General features: G+C 40.2%; 1 protein-coding gene across 17 annotated transcripts in view; it reads right to left on the reverse strand.

The window, feature by feature from the left end:
- The window catches only part of TCF4 (transcription factor 4), a 363640-nt gene that overhangs the window by 189246 nt on the left and 150609 nt on the right, over positions 1–23785 (reverse strand). Inside the window, exon 1 of one of the 17 annotated variants that reach the window (XM_055080334.1) lies at positions 10414–10587. The exons of 15 other annotated variants lie outside the window; for them this stretch is intronic. The gene's annotated coding sequence lies outside the window, so the exon portion shown is untranslated. Of the gene's footprint in view, positions 1–10413; positions 10588–23785 lie in introns of those variants that run through there. One more of the 17 variants, XM_007124285.4, reaches the window with a different exon arrangement.

Below are 23785 nucleotides of genomic sequence, written 5' to 3' on the forward strand. Positions count from 1 at the left end.
GCAACGGGAGAGGCCACAACAGTGAGAGGCCCGCGTACCGCAAAAAAAAAAAAAAAAAAAAAAAAAAAAAGGAAACAAGTGTTGATCTCCAAGACCCTTTCAGACAGTTACATTTTGTGGGTTAGAGAAACCTCTTCCAGGCAGTGTACTAGGCCTTTACATTTGTTCATCTCTGCTCATGAAGATTGGTTGTGTTAAAGAAATTCAGCTCACATTACCAAGTAGATGGCCCTAATAAACAACAGAATTCCAAGACATAAGTATCCTGGAGGTGAAAGGACATTCGTTCTATCAGCCCCACTGGCCACTGCTCTGAAAGTATCTCTTCTCCCTTTCTACCCTAAGACAGAGGTCGCCTTTAGATGCCAGGATCAAGCTCTAGTGAGCCAGACTTGGTTTGTTAACCTAAAAGGGCCCTTCCACCCATGTATTCCCCATATCCATGCTCTACTGAAGGCATTACAAGTCCATGCTGGGGGAGAGAATCGGGTCCTTTGATCCCTCTGGAGGAGATCAATGACATTTCTGGCCAGATGCAGCAGAGACAATATCATATGAGTAAGACTTTGTTGCCTGGCTCAATTATTTGGAATTTATCAGCAAATTTTAAGAAAATCAGCAGCTACGTTTCACCGTGCAAACTGCTTTTAGCAATAAATTATGTGCTACCCCTTGAACTGATGTTCTAACAGAGTCTTACTAATATTAAGTGTAAAAAATAATAATGACCAAACTCTGAATTAGGCACATCAGAAGAGAAAACAGAGGAAAAGGTTTAGTATTATGTTTGTTATAAAGTGTCTACGTAGGAAAATTACATATTTTAGCACCACGGCATGTAAGAGATGGCCTCGGTTTTCAAGCTCAGCTCATGACTAACAGTTAGAATATAACCACTATCATCTCTTAAAGAAACTACATGCATTTGATATGATACTCAAGAATGCACAAAAATAAAGGAGGTGGAGGTTTCATGAAAATTTTAAATACAGGTTACACATATGTATAATACAATAAGTATTATACATACACATAAGTATATAAGTAACATTTCTAACCCCAGACAGAAGATAATCCAAATGTCACCTATAGATGTATCTGTAATATATTAGATAATCATTTCTCTAGTCTCAGACTATATAGGTTTTATATTCCCTAAGTATACAGTACTGAGAAGTTGGGGGTGAAACAGCCCACAATTCAAAATAAAACTCAGGGCATTCACAGAGCAGACAAAGAGTAGGAAGAATGCTAACCACTGAGGCTGCCCTTCAAGATCAACTTTAAAAGAATGGCCCCATGACAGTCAAGCTAGGAAGGAAACAGGACCAAACTACTCAGAGTCCAATTCCCCTGTTAAAGGAAGGTGATGGTTCACAGATAGAATTACATAAACCACTAAGTTCCACACTGTGATGTTTAAGAAAAACCTCCCAATTACTGAATATACAAGCATGACTAAATCAAGAGAGGAAGGCGGGGGCCACAGGAAGGAAGGGGAGAGGCAGAGGAAAGGATGATGAGGGAGAAGGCAGAACGGAGGAAGGAGAGAGAAGGGGAGTAGTCAGAACAGTGACCGCATCCTATCAAAAATGTGCAAGAAAATAAAATCTATCACGTGGAATAGATGTTTAGAGACAGCAATTTTCAGTTCTGAAGCTTGCAAAAATGATCCTCTGAACAGCTTTGAAAGAGGTCCAAAAAACCATGAGATACAGAAATACATATTTGTAGGGTAGCTCTGTGTACCTACCACGTGTTGGCTGATGGTACGTCAACGACGAACGTTACTCCCATGAGTTAAGAGTTTAGATGGGTGAAATGTTAGGGAGCAAAGCCAGTAATGTACATGGTCAGGAGTATAATGGGAATAATGAGAGAGCACCTAACACCACCTCAGTGTGGTAAGAGGAGACAAGAGGAAAGATGTATATTTGAGATTCCATGCCAGATACCGTTAGAATAGATTTAGCGGGAAATGGATATTTGTTAGAATGCAGTTTGCAGTTATTTGACAATGTTAAACAAAACAAAGTAAATAAAAACTAATACTTACATGATTTAGCCAAAACAAATTTTAACGTAACTGGTACCTCAGACTGGAAAGATGGAAAACTGGAAAAAACTTAGATGACATTTCCCCGCTTCTCTAGCTCTAAGTTCTTTGATCATTCCATACGTTTGGGAGATGATTTGGGAGTTTTTTGATGGAATCTGCTTACAAATTAGAGAAATTTGCAAAAACAGAAGAATTGTAAAGATCTAAACGATCCTTGCCACAGAGTAATCACCGAAGGGATTCGATCAAGTCATTTCAGAGAGACGTAGAAATCACTTATACATAATTAATTTTATAAAGAATTTGATGGAAACTTGTCAACAAAAATTGCTGCTATTTTAAGGCATATTCATTATACAGAGCCCTGGTGGTCCCTAGCAAGACCCAAGGATACTCTCCACCCAAGCAATGGCGGGGAGGCAAGATGTTCCCTCTGTAACTGCCCTTGTATAACTTAGTCCTGCGACCTGAAACCATCAGTGATTTGCTCCGTTAACATCTTACACTCTATAAAAAACAACCAAAGCAGCCAAACAAAACAAAAAAAGGTTCCACTCAAACTCCGATTCTCAACGTCTGCCAGGGAGAATAGCCTAATTTGGTCTGCAAGGAAACCAAAAATGCCTTTACAGAACATTATGGTGTAAATACAGGCTCATTTTCCTTCACAAAGCAAGTGAAAACAGTCAAGCCTATAAGGGAATTCTCTATGAGGCATTAGCTACTACATACAAGGAGTCACGTTTCAAAATTTCAATGATTTATTCTTTTCAAGTCCATTCCCAACTCAGTAAACAAGAATTCTTCTTGAGTGTAATCAGGCCAGGAGGATCTACGAAACCACTTAATAACTCAAGAGTGGAATATACGGGCTTCCCTGGTGGCACAGTGGTTAAGAATCTGCTTGCCAAGGCAGGGGACACAGATTTGAGCCCTGGTCTGGGAAGATCTCACATGCCGCGGAGCAACAAAGCCCGTGCGCCACAACTACTGAGCCTGCGCTCTAGAGCCCGCGAAGCCTGCGCACCTAGAGCCCGTGCTCCGCAACAAGAGAAACCACCTCAATGAGGAGCCTGTGCACCGCAATGAAGAGCAGCCCCCACTCGCCGTAACTAGAGAAAGCCTGCACGCAGCAACAAAGACCCAAAGCAGCCATAAATAAATAAATAAATAAATAAATTTATTTTTTAAAAAGAGTGGTGTATACTTTACATGTTACTTGAGCTACTGAGTCTATTTAGCAAAAGCAAACTCCCCCCCAAAAAACCCCAAACAAAACCCCTTCATCTCCTAATAAAAACAAATTAACTTCCATACTCAGTATTAACCTACAACTTCATAATCACTGCAAATATCTGATTGTGTAAAAATATCAAAACAAAACAAAACAAAAAACAAAAAAAAACCAACCTTGAAAAGTGAAAGAAATTAAGAACCCCACATACCAGTCATTTCAATGTGAGCCAGCAGAGGGCACACAAGCCCCAACAAGAGCTGGCTCTGGCCAGGCACCACCCAAATTCATTTAGGACTAACCCTGACCAAAATTTGAATACAGAGAGGGGGGAAAAAAATCATCCTATCAGGGGCATCAATAAAACAAATGTGCTCAGTTTAGGATTAGTAAGAAATATACGGTAGTACACTTCATTATTCAATACTGACTTTAACAGAGATTTCTTAACTGCTTCATGGAAAGTTGTTCATTAAAAAGTAATTCTTCTTTGTATAGAAGTGAGGTTATATCAGTTTTCAAGGCCACAGTAGCTTTTACAGATCTATAGGAAGAATTATCTAGAAAACACGAATCTGTATAAGTAAATTAAATGTTAAATTTCTAATACATAAACACACATGTTTTGGTAAGTATATTAAATTACCCTTTGCCAATAGACAGTTTCTTTTAGACTAATTCCATGTGTCATATACAAATCTATTAATTTTTGTAACCCTAGAGCAATCAAATATGTACCATTTTATGGTTAAATTGAGATACATAAGTTACTTATTTCCCCACTGGTTTGTGCTTGATTGATTATTTGTAAGTTGTCTATTCTGGGTCTCTGTATTATAATATTAGCTTTGGGGTAGATTTTACCAGAAGAGTATCTCGCAGCTATGTACGTACATGTACGTGTAGAAAGGGCACTGCTTATTCTTTTAAAGGAAGTTATCCTATAGATGCAAAAGTCACAAACTCCTCCTAGCCCTTTCCGAGCTTTTGATTTCAGAAACAATATCACAAATTGAAAAGAAAATATGAATTACCTCATGAAAGCAACAAATTAAAACCAACATCAGATACTGTATTTTTTACATTTACAGATAAACGTTAAATAATCCACAGGATGTCCAATCTCATTTCAAGTGCATTAGAATAAACAGAAGGTTTCAAGATGGAAAGCTTAGTAGGATAATTAACTGCTACTTGTCCATCCACCTAAATGATCATTTCAACCCCACCTCACTCACTAAACAAAAACAATGAAGCCATGTAACACGGCCATCAGGTGATTTTTTTTTTAAGCATTCTCGGTAGATTTGAGAGTTGAACTTAATTTACAGCATCTACCAGCCAGGTGGTATAGGTTTACACGTAGGTCACGATAAATAACACTTATCTTTTCGCCGATGTGGCTACACCCTTTTTGCATAAGTTAAAATGATGATGGTTTATTATTCCAAAGCACTCAATTCTGAAATGTTTACACAATTTGTTAAGTCCAGGCAAATTTAAATGATTCTGACATGCAGCCTGCTAAGGCCAGTGACGGGGATAATGCCTCTTTACGTGGGTAAAATTTTGTGGCATATAGGTCACTCTCTTAAGGGGAATCAACTGTGTGTCTCTTCTTTGCGTTTCCACCACAATCCTTCATCCTGCAGCCTGGAGCTGAGAGTGAAATGCAAGAAAGGAGCCGAATGCTCAAAGCAAAAATCTGCTTCCAGGACAATCCATTATATCTGACAAGTTAAATGTTCCATGGTAGGCCATATGGCATCGGAGCAGGCCCGACGATGGAAGAGGGGAACTCGGCAAATGCATCACAATTAAGGAGTTTGGCTACAGACTTTCCTTTGAATTACTTTTTTAATAAATTTTAAATGCTGTCCCCCCAATTTGTAGCTGAATCCCTTTTCTGGGATAATTTTTAAAGGAGTCCCACGATTTCTTTCTTATCTCCTGACTGTCAACGCTGAACTCTAGAAGGTTAAGGCACACAGGGCCATTTTTATCAAAGGAAGTTTCAAAGAGGAGGACCTGTAGCCTCATTTCAAAAATTTCCAGACAAATTATATGTAGAGCCTCTCTGTTCACTAGATTAGAATAGATGTCAATGAAACTGGTCATCAGAATGAGACATTTACATGAAACTGATAGAACATTAAATGAAACCAGTTTCCATTTTCAAGACCAAAAAACCTGAAAAGCTGTAGAGTCACAACTGGCACGTTTCTGTTTCTTCTGTAGTTTACTTAACATTTACCAGATTAATGAATTAACTGAAGACTGCCTTGGTTGAATTTAGCTCCTCCTAACACCTCACCAAAAAAAAAAAAAAAAAAAACAACAACTCTGCCTACTTCTGCTAATACCATGTTCCAGAGACAAGTCTTAGAAGCTTTCTAAGACACTGATTAAAACCAGGTTGTCTATAAAAATAAATATTTGTTCTTAGAAACAATGTAATATAAATATAATTTGTATTATAATCAAGGTATGCATTTATTACATTAAGGGAGAAGAAGATGAAATTAATGAAATGACCAAAATAGCATCATTAGACCACAGTATTCCATTACACCATTCGTCTCAGTAAAGAAAACAAATCCTTTCTGAAGAATTCTCAGGAAGAGAACTGAACCTGTAATAAAAACAGAAAAAGCTGTCTACAGAAGTATCCAAACTCATCTGGTCCAGGGTCAAGCATCAATTTTATCAACACCCTCACTTCCTGGGGATAATGCCTTCTTGAGCAAATTTACATATAATATGATGCGTGTGTGAGTGTGTTTTGTGTCTGTGTGTGTATAAGTTGTAATGGTAGGTTTTTCTAAACAATAATGACTATCGTTTAAGTATTCACACTGGTTTACAAACAAGAAATTTATAATGATTAAGAGAAACATGTACGCATCTTTCCGAACGAGAAGACACTAAGACTCATTTCCTTAAACTATTTTCACTCTCCATTTCTCCAGAGGGTCACTATTTCCCTCAAATGTACCCGCTTCTGCCTTAATTAAGAATAACATTATTTCAAAGAGCATATACAGATACTTTATAAAAATGGATCACTTTGCTTTATGTTTAAAATTATGAACATATTTTCTGGTGGTCCTAAAGTTACTATTTGTTACTGTACTCTTATATTTGCATCTCCTTATTTTTTAATATGAGACAACTTATTGAATTATGAAGATGCTTATGTGGGTTATGACTGGCAACTTGTATTAAAAATCAACTGTTGTAGTTCTTTGTATTTTACCAAGTGCTTTCACATACATGCTCTTATAAGCTTCATCATAATTCTGTTAGATAGGTATCATTGTTATTATCGTAATACTTTCATTCTATATGTAAGAAAACAGGGAGACTCAGAGAGGTTAATTTATTTGTCTTAGGGCACACAGCTATGAAATGGAGGAGCCACATCTTTTGCCCAAGCCTACCTCTAATGTCAGCATTGTACTGACGTGCCATACTATATATTACACGAGGAAGCATGACCATGAAAAAGATATAGGCAAGTATTACTTAGGAATATAAGTACACTTTTTACACATTTTCGCTTCTTAATCAAGAAAAGTAGCCAAATTTTTTGGTATTATGATAGAATCCTATGCTTGGGTTTACTAGGAGGAATGAACACATACTCAACACACAATTACACTTACACACGAGCACATACACACACAAAATGTAGCCAGGCACACCTCAACACCAACAGAGTGCATCGGGCCGTTGTGTACTGTAGGTCCTATTTCTGTGTATCCAGATCCACATTTTTATTACTAATTAAAATGTCCAGACGGCAAAATAACACCTGATCCGAGGGATTTTTAAGTACAGTAATTGTCAACGTTCAGCCCCTACACTGTTAACAAAATTGGCCTGCCCTGAGTTTTATATTTGCTGTTTCCAACCTATCAGTGTAATGCAGTTAAAACTTTAATAATCTGAACACCAGTATGTCCACATTAAACTCTTTACCAAGAAAAAAAGAGAAAGATCTGATATTTAAATCATCACCATTAAGAGAAAGCTTATACAGGCCACACAGCAGAGGGAGATCAGCTCGGTGCTTTGTGACCACCTAGAGGGGTGGGATAGGGAGGGTGGGAGGGAGGGGAGGCGCAAGAGGGAGGAGATATGGGGATATATGTATATGTATAGCTGATTCACTCTGTTATAAATCAGAAACTAACACACCATTGTAAAGCAATTATACTCCAATAAAGATGTTAAATAAATAAATAAAAAGAGAAAGCTCATGGACTCCAGTAGAACCGAATGTCACAACACAGCAACACAATTGGGTTTTATGGGGGAAAAATACATAAAGGAGGAAAAGAATGAGGCCCTTTCCCTACATCTTTTGTTTCATAGGTTCACTAAACCATAAACAATTTTTGGATATATTTGTGCCCTTTAATTTGGGGGGAATTTTTATACCACACATAGGTACATATCTCAATCGTTAGGCAAAATGTTCATTATCTTATAAGCTTTTTAAAAATATGAATGCGGGCATGACCCCTGAATGTCAGGTTAGGCCTTGCTCATGAATCATATACTCCGGGAAATCGAAATCACAAATGCTTCTAAAATGTTTAAAGCAGTGACTTCCTAATCCTAAGTGGATTCTTTTTTTCTCAAGTAAACATGTTTTTTTGCAAATATCTAGGCTGCTTTGATACGCAAATGTTCTCCTAAACATTTCCACCAGCCAGCCACTGAAATCTCTCCACAGACCCCAACCAATGGGAAAGTTTGCAAGGGAAACAGGAGAAGCAACTGGATGAGAATCCTGCCAGGAATCCTGGCTTCACGGGCCACAGACAAATGTGAATTTTGTTGCAATACCTGAAAGAAAACTTGGGGCTATTTCAGTGAAACAACTCCTTTAAAATTCTCAGTCATGGGGCAGTAATTCTCCCTGAATGAAGCAACAGCTTCTGGGGAGGGTAAAACTGATCATCCACAGGTTTCCTATTTCAGAGTTCAATAACTCCAGGAAACGTGGCTTGCTGCTGGACAGTGAAAAATCTCATCACTTAAAAAAAATTACCCAAAGGAATTAACATCTGCAAAACAGGAAACAGAAAAAGCAGCCAACAGTACCACGACTAGGGTCCCAAATTTGAACAGGTATAATCTTAGTGGAGCACTTCCAAAAATGTTCTCCCAAGGGAATAAACCAGGGAAGATGCCCCTAGAGCCATCTTTATTATGTAAACCACTCAGGAAATAATGTATGCAAACAAAGAATTTTTCTAGAAATAAAAACAAGAGGATAGCATTCAAAAGTAACTTGTAAATACAGTACGCTTACAATTACTATGACTGCAAACAATCTCCAATACCCCCTTTTCCCTTTCACGCTCTAGTGTGTAAACACCCCCAAAATCTGCTTTGAGAAATAATGGGATTCCTTGATAACAGGTCCACAAATCATTTCAAAGCATCTCCAGTTTGCTCAGGCAGAGAAGCCACCAGAGGCTAACCACACTGAAAACAAAACCAAATTTCAGGATTCCAGTTGCTAACACCAGGCTGGGCATTACTGAGAAAGGTAGGAGTTGTAAATTTGGTGGGAGGAGAAAACTAACAGTGAATTTATCAAAGCCAGTGGATCGCTGAGCTGCTACAATTAAAATGATCTGCTTCTCCACCACTAACCTGCTGATCGACACTTGTTCCTTGACTTCTCCCATCAATTCCTCATTTACACATATTAAAAGCAGTCAAAGATTTCATCGGATGTGGTTTTGACAATAGCAGCAAAGTGCCTAAAGCCACAGATTTTAATTGAGCCCAAAATACTGATTTGGGGCAGGGGGAGAACCAATAACAGCAGGAAGCGCTTTAAAAGGAAAAGGGCGGGGGGTGAGGAAACATCATCCTGAGTAGCTACTCTGCACTCAGTTGCACTGTATGAAAAGAAAATTAAAAAGTTCTATAAAATGTCAGAATTAACCTATCGTTTCAGATTGCTTACAGGTGAAATTCTACCATCTGGATGGGCAGTTTGCCCGCATCAAAAACAAGTCAACTAAAGGGAAAAAAAAACCTTCTTTTGCCTGCTATTTTAACATAATAGATTTTAAAGGAAAGGGGACAGACTCACTCACCATAATCTCCAGATACTGACACACACACATTTACACAACATGTGTGTACACTCACTCACACATTCATGTACAAACTGTGACAAAACGAAAGTTGGAAAAAGCAAGAAATTGAAATAAAACTGTTTCTCAGATCTCTACAAGATTAATAAGGAATAAAAATCTAGTCATTCTTAATTGCATAATAGGAAAAAAAGATTCACTTTAAAATTCTCATTAAATAACTCATGATACTCTCGATTTCACTGAGCTACTCTAAAAAATAAAACCTAGCATATCAAAGTTTCTACCTTCCCCTAACAAGGCATATTTATATTCTTCCTTTATGCTGGGCTAGCAACTTGGGGAATTATAACTTAACTTTAAATAAACGGGAAACTGCATCTTAGGAACTGCCTTAAGTTGTTTTATATTATTTGAGAGTGAAAATGCTTATTAATTTGACAATTTTAAAAGAAATATGCTTTCGTTCTCCCCTTATGCAAACCTTTTAATCCTTATACAAACCTTTTTTTTTTAAACATCTGCCTCAGCAAAAAGATCTGATGTAGTAATAATCATTTTTTAACCTGAAGATCAAATCTTACATCCAGTCAGAACTCTGTTTAGGTTTCTTCTTTCTAATGTCAAGAGTGAGATCGAAGTTTCGGTTTAACTTTAGGCTAGTCTAACAAATCATGGTACCAGGTTGGCACAAAGTGGTTATTTGCCAATCTCCAGTCACACATTCTGAAAGCAACACAGAGGGTTTATAAATTAAGAGCTCTCTGTACTGAATGCTTGTCGATATCTCTGGTTCTGGGGTTTCTGGGTATCCATTTGGATGGTACAATGTCTCTTAAAATTATGTTTGAAGCCCAACACTAAACCTGAAGTGTTGAGTGAGAGAATTATGGGCACATTCCCAAACTCTTACATTAAACCACAAAGGGAATAGATTAAAAAGAAAAAGCACAGAAAAAGAAAAAAATCGCCCAAAAAAGAAAAAAAAAAACACTCACCCTGAATAGACAAACAGAATACTTGCTTTTCTTTCGACCTTATGGGTAGCACACGGAGGGAGGCACCGGAAGATCGAAGCACAAATACGTGATGAGGTGTCTCCAAAAAGCATGAGGATGAATAAACTGTCGTGCCGTAAATTTGCCAGCTAGAGGACAGAACACAACACGCTGGGGCTTGGCTGTCCTAACATGTTTTACTACGTAAATTTAAATAGTCTTGAAAGGGAAAAGAAAAGAGGGAGAAAAGTAGAGGGTTTTTTCCTTAATATTACAAAAAAAAGTTTGCCAGAAATTCTCATACTTGGGTCACAAATAAAAGTACTTTCAGGGCTGTTATAAAAAAAAAAAAAAAAGAATCTAGTTCTTAGGCTAAAACTCATCACATGTTTCCTATGATGGAAATTTAGGGGGGTGGTTTAAAGAGTTAAAGACTCCCTACCATTAATTTGCATCTGGTGCTTTTAGTGTGTGTGTGTGTTTTTTTTCTTCCCTGAAAAGTTGGCAGAGCTGCCGATTTTCCATAATGCAAGCATTTGGGAATTGTGAGCGGAATGAAACCGATCCAATCTCCTGACTGCGACATGAATTTTCATTAATTACAACCTTGTCAGCAAAAGCATTATCAAAGCTGAATATGAAAATGCTAATGAGTCCTCATTTGCATATTTTTCTTTGTTGGAATGTCATTAATTATTACATTTTATGATGATGAATGCAGCTGTCGAAGCTCTCCGATGCATAATTAGCCATCAGAATGCCAGGAGCCGATCAGCATTTTTGGGTGGAAAAAAAACAAATTTCACTTGCACTCGTCCCCCATCCCAACACCACCCAACACACAGACACACACACACCACACACACGCACACACACACACACAGCCCTGATGACGACAGTCCTGAGGCCGGACTTTAGGGAAGTTGAAAAGGGCTTGTATAGAGGGAATTCATTTTTGCTTTAAAATTATTTTGGTTTTAGCTGATAACGGTCTTATACAATAGAAGCAGCTCTTAATAAAAAAAAAAAATCGTTATTCCAGCTTAATTAATGCCACGCTTAATTATAACACCATGATGTCAGCGGTTTTAATTAAGTATTGGCTCTGTTACAGGAAAAAAAAAAAAAAAAAAAAAAACAACTCCCCGCTGCAGTAAGAGTCACAGATTTGTGCAAATCATTTCTGCGATTTTTTTGGTCTTCCGCGGTTCATGAACTATTCGGATATTAACAGGCAGCATGAAAACTCCAGGCACACACGCGTGCGCAGGAGGGCGCACACACATGCACGCGCGCACACACCACACACACACACACACACACACACACACACAGACCCCCAAGCAAACGGGGAAACCCAGACTTTGCTGCTACATTACTTGGATAGACTTTAGAGCTTACCTACTTGACCAGTTTTTTGAGCTAAAGTGTAAGTGAAGATGACAAAACATAGCTCATCCTCTCTCGGCCGCTGGGAACGGTGTTCATAAGTAAAAAAAGAAAAACAACACAGAGCAGATGGGACCATTACACATGACCAAACCAATCAATCACAGATGAAGGGCCCAGGTGCAGCGCAGCCGTGCAACAACGCACCATTTCACAGTCTGTCAGACACACACACACGGTCGTCCATGAGTGACCCTCCTCGGCCCCCCCCGGACCTCATCTGGAGCGCTGCTCCCCTCTCGCCTGCCTACGCTCCAACTGACATCTTCATAATCGCCCTGTCTTTCTATCTGCTGTGGCTCCCTGTGAAGAGACGAGGATGGAAGGGCTGGTGACTGGGGGGAGGGAGGGGGAAGGGAGACTGGGGAGGGGAGATAAGGACAGGGGCTCCCATCATTGTCACTTACGAGGAGTCCAGCCTTCTTCCTCTGCCATCCCCATGGCCCCTCCCTCCCCGACCACCATCACGATCGCTTCCCCGAACCATCATTAAGCTCATTAATTTTTAAGGGTGACTGCGTGGTTACAGCACCCCAACTGTCTGCCATTAGACACAGAAATTTTGTTTGGGGGTCTCCCGCCTCTGAGGAAGGGAGATGCGGGGAGCTGGACAAAGTCACCCTTTCATGTAAATGTTAGAAACTGATTCACTGGAAGTGCAGAGCAGTACTTTTCCGTGGTCCCCCCCAAAAGGGGGTCAGATGAAATCCTTGTTACTCAAAAGACTCTGGGGGAGCCAACTCTGTCCTAACATTTTGTGTATTAAATAATCCCCGTGGCCTTTGGCGTCCTATGTCACAGACTCATCCAGGAATCACTGAACCCAAATGAAATTGTACATTTGCAAGGGTCACGGGCTATCCTGGCAGTACAACTGAAACACCAACTCAGACACAACAAGTTAGGATAGGCTTCCTGTTTTAAACTCAGAATTCCTAATTCCCAGCCTAACTTTTTGCAGCTTTTCACCTTTCCGTTCCTTAAAAGAAGCACACACACACACACACACACACACACACAAACAAAAAACTCAGTGGGGAAGAAAGTAACAAGTAACCAACAGAATGCACTGAAGCCCACCTACCTACCATCTTTGAAAAAAAAAATCTCTTTACATCACACCAGAAAAAGAAAGACTGGTTTTATTAATTCAATATAGTCTTTCATCATGAACTCCTTCTTAAGCCTGGGTAATTTATAACCAATTTATAATTTATTTTGCCCATTTGGAGATGAGAAGGAGTTTAGGAAAGCACTCAAACCCTGCAAAGGACAACTATATGACTGCAAAACAGCTTAAGGGATTTATGTCCCAAAATGCTCACGACATTTTAGGCTTTACTGGAAAATTTACACTGAGAACAAGAAAAAGTTAATCAAAATAGACCATGCAATTCAGCCACTCTGAGGATTAAGTCAAGTGTCATTTATGTGCAGTTTCATGTAATGGTACGAAAATAAAGAGTGCAGGCTAAGTTGGGTGAGAAAGTGTCCTACCTAAAATCTGCATGCCACTCCATTTACAGGCAAAGGCAATTTTCCAGAACACTAGGCAGATTGGATTCGTTGAAATGAAAGCTTTGTCTCTTAGCATGGACCCCACCATCAATTCAAACATGTTCTCAAAATGGTTTGATGACGCACTTGTTTTGGGGTTGTTTTTTTTTTTTTCTTTTGAGGATTCAGTCTGCTTCTCATCTCTTAACCACCTAATTTGTCCTTTGGAAACTTTTAAATATTGAAGTAATCATGAATCTTTCTGTTCCCCAGTGCGTCCTGTAATTTCAATGCTTAGTCCTTGTTAACAAGGAACCTCATCCCTGAACTCTAGAAGAAACACAGAGAACGTATTTATTAAAATCTTCCATAGCTATGTAGAAAGGATCACCTTGTGTTTTGAATGCATATTTTTTTTCCTCAAGGAACAGTCTCTACACATTTGCATTAATAAATTTCTATTTTCAAGCTCAATCGAACTTGCAGTACAAAAAGCAGATGTGTACGTTGGATTCTTTCAAATTAAATTTCCAAAAGCAGAGCCTATTCTAGCTCAAGATCAAAGGAACTAAAACATGATCTCCTCCCTCTTGCAATATAATTACAGAGATTTCATTTCTTTTGTTACAATGAGCACAACAGGTAAATTTCAAACTGAAGGATAATGATCAGGTGCTACCGCTCAGCTTTGCTGGGTTGCTGAATCGCTCTGCTGTTGAAACTACCACTCTACAGGAAGATGGGAAATGCCTCATGCTCTTTTCTACTTTATTCTTGGAGATCTGTTTCCTTTCCGACCTCAGGACTATGCAGAAGAGTTCTCAGATGGACACAACCCACTGGACAGCAGGATTGTTCCAAAGGAGGGTGTGTCCATCCTAAAAGGCACATCAAGGAAAAAAAAATCACATTTGTAGGCGTCTTTCATTGGTAGGCTAGCTAAAAACCCTTTTGGAAGTAGATGGGGAATCAATAATAAATAATGAGGAGTCACACTGTGAGAAATGTCATATCCTGGCAGGCCTGTGAAAAGACACGGCCCTGGGGAGAGAGAAGAAAGAGATGCAACCCACAAAGTCATCCAAAACTGAGGTTCGAAAGAAAATCTGTTCCACTTAGGAATGATTAGCATGATCTATTTCTTTGGGGAATATAGGTAAAGAGAGAACAAAATTTAATGTCAAAACCCACAAAAAACAGAACTTTGGGAAAGAACAGCCTCTAGGCTTAAACATCCTTGAGAGCAACTACATTCTACATATGTATTTCCATCTCCCTTTTAAAATTCCTGATACCTCATTTCATCCTTTGCTGCCCATAGGCATCTGTTCCCCTCTAATTATTTGCCATTTAGAAAAACTCTGCTGAAATTCCTTGTGCATCTGTCCCTTGCTTAGTGTATATTTGTGATGCTTAAATATGGTGCCTAATATTAGAGCAGCCATGCATGTAAGTACAGAAACTTTCCCATCCCCGAAAAATGTTTCAGCATCCTCTCCCCCAAAATATATACACAAAGTAAATTCAACATTACCAGGATTTTATAAAATAAGTACGTACTCCTATATACATTGTGCACACGTGTGCACACACACACATGCACATACATACACTCCTCAAAGACGTGGCTGTTGGTAAACAAAACTTCTAGTGTATCTTCCAACCAATGCCTTCACAATACAAATGCCAGTAATAATGTCCTTTCCAAAATATTGTCTTTTCCTTTTAACTAGCTAGGGTCTCCTAACTCCTGAAATCTTTTGCTAATCTATGAGATGGAATGTGATTATTTTGCATGGAAATATTCTTATTTTAAGGATATTCCCTCTTGAGAATACAGGGGAAAAACCTGAAAAATGAGACATAGTTTGTTAGCGTCAAAAATCCCAAATCAAACAGGTTTAATTCCTTCCTACATCTCTTCCACACATCCTTCTTTCTCTTTGCCCATTCCTTCATCCTTCCACCCTTCTACCGCTTCACCCCTCCAGACTCCCTCCCTTAAAGGAGAGGTACTGAATGAGGGAAAAACATTGGACTGGGAACATGGAAATGTGGCTTCCGAAGTTAGTTTTGCCAATAATTAGGTGGGGTCTGTTTCCTTATCTGAATTGGGATAAAAGGTCCCTATGCTGAGGCATAATTACTATTAATAACAGTATTAATAATAATAATAATAGTTTACTCTATGCCAAACATTTTGCAGTGCAGCGGGGTGATTAACGATAAAAGGTCCCTATGCTGAGGCATAATTACTATTAATAACAGTATTAATAATAATAATAATAATAGTTTACTCTATGCCAAACATTTTGCAGTGCAGTGGGGTGATTAACAGCATGGATTTGGGAGTCAAAATGCCTGCGTGTGAATCCCAGATCCACCTCTCATGAACTGATGACCCTGGCAAGTTACTTAATATTTCGGTGCCTCCATTTTCTCATCAAAAAAAAAAAAATAGGATGAGTATAAAATCTATGTCATGTGGTTGTTGTGAGAAACAAGACATTAAAGGCACTCAGAATACGTATTTATTCTTTATCATGTCTCCACCACAATGTAAGTTTCATGCATAAAAGGAATATCTTTTGTTCACCACTATATTCACATAGCCTAAAATAGAGCCTGGCATGTGGTATGGAGTTGGTAAATAAAGCACTCTTCAGTGAATGGATGGATGGATGGATGGATGAACAGACAAAGAAACGTGCCTTGTTTTGGGAGAACCCACGATGATACTGCGACTGAACTGTTAAATACTTACTAGGTGTAATTCATATGGTACTTTGCATGACCTCTGCTCTCAGGAAACTGATAATTTATTACGGGAATGAGGCTAAGTACAAACAACTATCATTATAAACCATAAAGAAAAAATCACATTAGAAGTATAAAAGTTGAATATTTGGCCAGGTCAGAGGAAAGATATCTCAGTTCTGTGGGAATAGGGAGTGGAGTCTTCCAACCCCATGATTCCTCCAAGAAAACCCTTGGGAACTGTCAACCATGACCACTAAGAAGTTAAAGCCAACAGACAATGTTCAGTTCTCATCTTCCTTGGTGGTCAGAAAGACACTCTTATCCCCTCCTTAAAAACATGCGGGGACTTCCCTGGTGGCGCAGCGATTGAGAGTCCGCCTGCCAATACAGGGGACACGGGTTCAAGCCCTGGTCCGGGAAGACCCCACATGGCACGGAGCAGCTAAGCCCATGTGCCACAACTAATAAACCTGTGCTCCAGAGCCCGCGAGCCACAACTACTGAAGCCCACACGCCTAGAGCCCGTGCGCCACAACAGGAGAAACAACAGCAATGAGAAGCCCGCGCACCACAAGGAAGAGTAGCCCCCACTCGCCACAACTAGAGAAAGCCCGCACACAGCAACGAAGACCCAGCGCAGCCAAACAATAAATTAATTAATTAATTTTAAAAAACGTGCATGACCCGGCTTCCACAACAACACATTTCCCTTTTCTCCTACTCCTGGGGGCTCTATTTTATTCTCACCCAAAAGACTTTAAATGTTGACAATCCTTCAATTGTGAGGCCCTAGGTTTCCTTGTCACTTGAGACTCCATATGCAACCTTCTATCTTCAACTTGCCTCTATATGTTGAAGACCCCTTCAGCTGAAGACCTTTTGCTCAGACTTTTCTGAGCTTTATACCCATAACTCCAACTGCCTACTTGATATCTTCACTTGAATGGCTTAAAAGTACCTCAAACTTAACACCAAACTCATCTTCTTCTTCTTTTTATACCTAGACATTTATTAATGTTCCCTGGAGTTTTACAGAAATTGAAAAAGAAATGAAATTACATTTATTAAGCATCTCGTATTTCTAGCTCCTGTGCTACATGCATATATCTCATTTAATCTTCATTACAAGGCTCTGAGGTAGCCCTCATCATCTTCATTTTTAAGATGAGAGTAGTAAGGCTCAGAGAAATTGCTTCCATTTCATCACAGACCATGGATTTCAAGCTACAAGGCTCGAAATTAAGAGGATGAATAATGTTTGGTGTCAAGAAACAATCTTGTTCCCTTGGTTTGAGCCTTATAACCTAGAAGATTATACCCTGTGAGCCTTCTGATTCATAGTGGAGAGCTATTTTCGTAAATCAATGAGAGGTCTACCCAGGGGAAGAAGGGAAAGTGTAGAGCAACACCTTAATCAGATAAAAACAGACAATATAAAAGTAGAAAACATATAGAAAAGAAACAGTCATGGAAAAAAGTTAAAAGCTAATTTTAAAAAGAACTGTAAAAAATAAGGATATTAAACATTTTATCAATGAAAAGCTACAGCAGTAGTGGAGGTTTTAAAAATCAGTAAATATATTCATGGTCAAAATAAGAAAACAAGAACCATGAAAGGCCCATAGAAAGCATATAATGACATGAATCCTTGGCAGGGTTGTCCCAAATGAAACAACCTCCCATGGGGGCTGAAGCTCTCTGACCCAAGCCCTGGACCACATACACACCACACCAGCACCACACATCTCATGGAGTCTTCTCCATCCCTTCCTTTGAAAGTCCCAAAGCTGCAAGTCCTGTGACATCTCTGCACAACATGAATGACTATACTTCATACCCTGGCTTAGGACAAAACATGGACCCTTTCTTAGTAACAGGTGGCATACTAGACCCTCATATTGCTCTCACTCAAGAGGTGCGGTCCATCTCTTCCAGGATGATTCTTGAAAAACCCATTTACCTGACTGGCTCATCAGTAAGTCTTCCTCAATCCAGGTGATTTAGTCCCCCACTCCCCAAGCCTGCAGATTCCCCTGTTTGTTGACATGATCTATCACAGACTATTAAAGCTTGGATGGCACAGCTGCTCACAGGCAGGTAATGGCTACCTGTCTCCTTGGAGTTGAAGACTCTTGTGATTGGAATTCCTCTCTACGCATGGCTGGCTGGGGGTTCCCAGACAGAGGAAATTAGACATGTTGACCTTAAATGTTACAAGCTATGTAATTCACATAATATTAATATTACACCATTCATCTCCCTGTATCCATGGTTTTAGACCTTTGCTCTCTCCAGCTGTCAAGGAAAAAATCTTTTTCTGGCAGGGGGTAAAGTGGATCACACACCTATCTCTAGCAATCTCAGACAGATCCTGTTGCATTTTCTGGCTCACTAGAGGGGATTTTTCTCTTCCACGACTTGCCATGCCAAACCGCCCATGATTTGTTGCAGGAAAGGACCGTGGGTGTGGGGGGCAGGCAGTTCATCTTGTGGCTCTCTCACCCAGCAGCCGTAAACCCGGCAAAGGGTGTAACTCCCATATTCTCCACCAGGGAACTGTGAGAGGCAGACTCAGAGCAAAAACAACTACTTTTGGGCTTCCAAATCAAAAATGCCACTTGCTAGCCATGCCAACCTCCAAGACAGACATCCTACCACAGAGAAATGAGTGGTCCTGTATCACACAGGCACTGAGCCATGAAGCTGGAAATCAAAGCCCACTCTAATCCCAAATTCCAAGCTCTTCCCATGCCTATATCTATAAAGATGAAAGAGGAAAACAGCTCATAAAGGAAAAAAATCACTGAGAAAAACAGAGACAGAGTTCACAGATTTTGACATTGTGCACATTGAAGGAGGTGGGTTTCAAAAGGCAGAAAGAATAGGCTAGGGAAAAAACAAGGAGTTTGAGGCTGTGCTACCTTCGATGTCAAACTAACTACCTAGATAGTTTCAGGAAAGCTCTTCAACTACACCCGACTGAGGTGCTGATTCGTAGACCTGAAGTGTGTCCCACTGTGAACTGGACCCCAAGAGACTTGGCATATGTGGTCTATGAACCACACTCTGACAACTGCTGCCAGAAAACGAAAAGATCCATTTGCACTTTTATATGCAGAAGGAAAAGGAGGCAGGAAGGGAAGAGAAGATGAAAGAAGATGGAACAGGAAAGATTTCTAGAAAAAGATTCCAGGACTAGCACATTAAAATAAGCTGAAAGATGCAAATGCTGAGGGTTATCAAGAGAATGAAGAAGGGCCACGTTTTCTTCTAAGACGGGGGGAGAAGAAGCAGCCAGTTAAAGATGAGTGGCAGATATTCTAAGATCAACTACCTCATATCAAACAACTCATTTCTAAGTCTGATATCTCTCCAAAAATTCTAGGACTCTACCACTATTCCCTCATGCCTCCCCACTGAGAACATTCGTTACTCTGATTCTGCTTGGATTCTGGTTCTCTAAATTGTTCCTGAGTGCTTGCATACTATTTTGCTTAAAATTGTCACAGATCGTAAACTACTTGGGTGTAAACGCTGACCTGAACGCCACAGGGGAGTCTACTTCCAGGCCAGCCGTGCACTTGGCAAATCCAAAATCCAGGTCCTTACCAGAGGCAGGCGTTCCTATTCATAAAGCCACGGGTCCTGCACCCATCAGCTTCACTCATCCCTTATTAAAAAATAATGATGGTGACATTTCCCCTTGACTTTTGCAACCCTGGATCATTCTTCTTGCAAGGTTCTTTTCTTTTTTATTATGGTTTAACGTTGTGCTAAAATGTTAAAAAAAAAAAAAAAAAGGTACAGCAGTCATTAGTGTGGTCCTTAAACCCTGGTTTTCTGTATCTTACATTTACTTGGAATACTTTATTTATTTTTTTTTTTGTGGTACGCGGGCCTCTCACTGTTGTGGCCTCTCCCGTTGCGGAGCGCAGGCTCCGGACGCGCGGGCTCAGCGGCCATGGCCCACGGGCCCAGCCGCTCCGCGGCACGTGGGATCCTCCCGGACCGGGGCGCGAACCCGGTTCCCCTGCAACGGCAGGCGGACGCGCAACCACTGCGCCACCAGGGAAGCCCTACTTGGAATACTTTTGACCTGTCACATCTACCTGCACCGTCCAGGGAAGCAGTTGGGTCTGCTGGTTAGAATGCATGCTTCAGAGCCTGGCAGGACCATGTGCAAATCACAGTCACACCACTAACCAACTAGGAGTGTGCCCTCCATCTGGGGGATTTTAACCTCACTGTCCTTCGCTTTCCTCATTCGTAAACTGAGGACGATACATACTGTTCACAAAGGGACGCTGTAAGATAAAATCTGCGAACAACAGCACAGAGTTTGACACAGAGTAAGAGCAAAATATCGAGTGGCTATTGTTACCACATTAGGATATTGATGAACGTTTATGGACATTAGCAAATAAGCATTATGGACATTGTTGGACAAAGGTCACGGTCATTATTTAGAATTTAGTGCTGATGGAGCATGGATTTAATTTGCTCTTATGTGTCAAGGAAGCTGTATATTTGTATAACAGATACAAAGACTGGACCTAAATCTGGACTGTTTTGAAAATGCATGCCTTTGGTGGCACGGACAAAGAACGGAGAACCATGAGAGTAAATGTTCCTCCAAATATATCCAACTGTGTGTGCTGCTGATGACAGCAACAGCTATACAAGAAGCACCACACATTTTCAACTGCACGTATCTGTGTTATGTTAAGAAGAAAAATGTATCACCTCGGTGGTTCCCAAGGCTTTTTTGCTTTTGCTATTATATTTTAGCTCCAAACAAGCCTCCTCGTTTTATGACCTCTTCCCTCTGCACCTTTCGCTCTGCTTGTGTCCCTTATGTGCCCAATCACCCATGTGCATGACGCTGACAGAGCCGTTTCCTCTTCAGCTGTTACCCTTGAGTAGTTTTCCAGTCCTTTACAGGCTAACGTTTAAAGGCGTAATTCCTACCCACTTACAACTTTTATTCTAAAGGAAATAAAACAAAACAGGCTCGGATTGCCAGACTACACTAATTTTTTTCAAATACCTCTCACGCATCAAATGGCTTCATTCAATGTGCTTGCAACTGTACAGCAAATTCAAACAAATCTTTCTTCATTCACTCTGCTTAACTGTATTTCTCCTTCTACACACTGACTTCCCATATCCTCTCGGCTCTTTGTTAATTTCACCAAAATAGTGTTCATCATAATAAAACTTACTTATTCTTTTAAAGGGATTATTATATGTTTTAATAAATTTAGTTACTTATTTAATTTTTTTTTTTGGTTGCATTGGGTCTTCGTTGCTGTGCACGGGCTTTCTCTGGTTGCAGCGAGCGGGGGCTACTCTTCGTTGCGGTGCGCGGGCTTCTTACTGTGGTGGCTTCTCTTGTTGCGGAGTGCGGGCTCTAGGCGCCCGGACTGCGGTAGTCGTGGCACACAGGCTCTAGAGCTCATGCTCAGTACTTGTAGTGCACAGGCTTAGTTGCTCCGCGGCATGAGGGATCTTCCCGGACCAGGGATTGAACCCCAGCACCCTGCGTTGGCAGGAGGATTCTTAACCACCACCACCAGGGAAGTCCCTGAAACTTACTTATTTTTAATAATTAACTTTGAGTGATTAGCAAATGTCTAGTTTCAATCACTGTGTAGAATTTTTGTTTGTTTTCAGAGTAAGAAAAAAAATCAATTTTTCTATGTAGCGATATTATCAAAATGCTCCAAGGAAGAATCCTGGTTCTGGTAATGTGTTCTGATCACCCCTCAAATACCCTCATCTGACATTACAGAAAAGCCCTGTACTCTTCAGGAATATCTATCTGATCAACTAGAAATACCCATTGCAGTGAACTTCAGGACTTGCCCTCAAGCGTGGTATGCTCTTTGCTTAGCCCAATACCTAGCAAGAGGTGACTGATCATAAATATAAATTACAGGTAACTTCCAACTTTCCCTGTAAGTATACTGAGTTAACAATACATCTATCTGCAGTCATCAGACCAGAGCTGGAAATGACTGCAAAGTTATTTTTATCAAATAGCCTTTGATTTGGCTCGATGACACTGGCAAATGCTGAGACTGTGACCATTTGGACCACACCGGCTTCTGGTCCATTTTCAAAACCACTAGCTATGCATCTAGCCTCTGTCTCTCTCCACTTAAATAAAAACTCCACGAGGGCAGGGGGTGGTTTTCTCCTTTGTTTCCAGATGTATCGCAAGTGCCTGGCACATATTTGCTGAATGAATGACACATGCTGAACACAGCTTGTAAGGTTCCTTCAGAAGCTAAACATAGAGAACCTTTTCCTCACACCCTCCCTCTTCAGTGCTTGGAAAAGAGATGCCCAACCCCCTCCCTTCTAACCTTCTGCAGGTGTCACTCCCTAGGCCTCCAACAAGCCTCATCTTGTTCCCACACCAGTTCCGTTTGCCCTAATGTCTCCTCCTGACCTTCACAGGTGAACTTAGACATCTGCTTCCTCTGGGGTCTGTCCCTCCCTTTTAGGAACTCCCACAGGACCCTGTATGTCTCTTGGCCTGTTTATCTCCTGTGTTTCCCACTAGACAGAAAGTAACTCCAAGTATGCGGTATTCAAGGGTATATCTCCAGCCCCAACACATGCCAAGTATTTGGCACGAAGCTCACGCTCAATAAATATGTGATGAATGAATTAATGAATGAATGAAAGACTGAACACTAATAATACGAAAGACCCGTAGAAGCATATCTCTATCCAGAGCAACTGTTACATACAAATCAGTACATATGATACAAGTCAAATAAACTTACAAACAACGTAATTGAAAATCCAATCGATCAATACATTTGTTGACTCTTTCCATAGGTATTTTGGGCCTGTTAACAGTGGGATATACCTCCAAATAAAACTTCACCAATCAAAATTCTATGATTAGAAAAGAAGTTCACGGGTAAAGTGATGATTATTAATATCCTGAGAAATAATTTCACATGATTAATGACTTCACTACTTTATTCATTCAAATATAAGAACTTGAATTCTCTCTAAAGGTTATATTTTCAACTTGCCAAAAATTCTAAATAAAATAGGTGTTAATCATTTTCATGGTAAAAGGGAATATATACTATGCTGCATGCAAAAACAATACCTAAATTCCATACATTTTCTTTAAGCCACATATTACAAAACACAGACGTCTTTAACTGGTTTTCTCTCTGCATTTTAATTTTATTAAATGAAATACACAGAATTCAACAGAAGCACAAAAGTCTATCTATGACAGTGGCCAACAGGTTAGCTGGGAGAGCCTCATAGGACAGGCTACAAGTCTATGGCTCTGAGCAGCCAGGGGTCAGGTCTCCATAATGTGATCAAGGCATCACATGTGTTAAGAAAAACCCAAATCAGGGGACTTTCCTGGTGGTCCAGTGGTTAAGAATCCGCCTGCCAACGCAGGGGATGCGGGTTCAATCCCATCAGGAAACTAAGACCCCACATGTTGTGGGGCAACTAAGCCCGTGCGCCACAACTACTGAGCCCGTGCGCCAAGATTACTGAGCCCGTGCGCCACGATTACTGAGTCCGTGCGCCACGACTACTGAGCCCGTGCGCCACAACTACTGAGCAAGTGCGCCACAATTACTGAGCCCGTGCGCCACGACTACTGAGCCCGTGCGTCACG

The sequence above is a fragment of the Physeter macrocephalus genome, chromosome 19, assembly GCF_002837175.3.
Source record: "Physeter macrocephalus isolate SW-GA chromosome 19, ASM283717v5, whole genome shotgun sequence".
NCBI lineage: Eukaryota > Metazoa > Chordata > Mammalia > Artiodactyla > Physeteridae > Physeter > Physeter macrocephalus.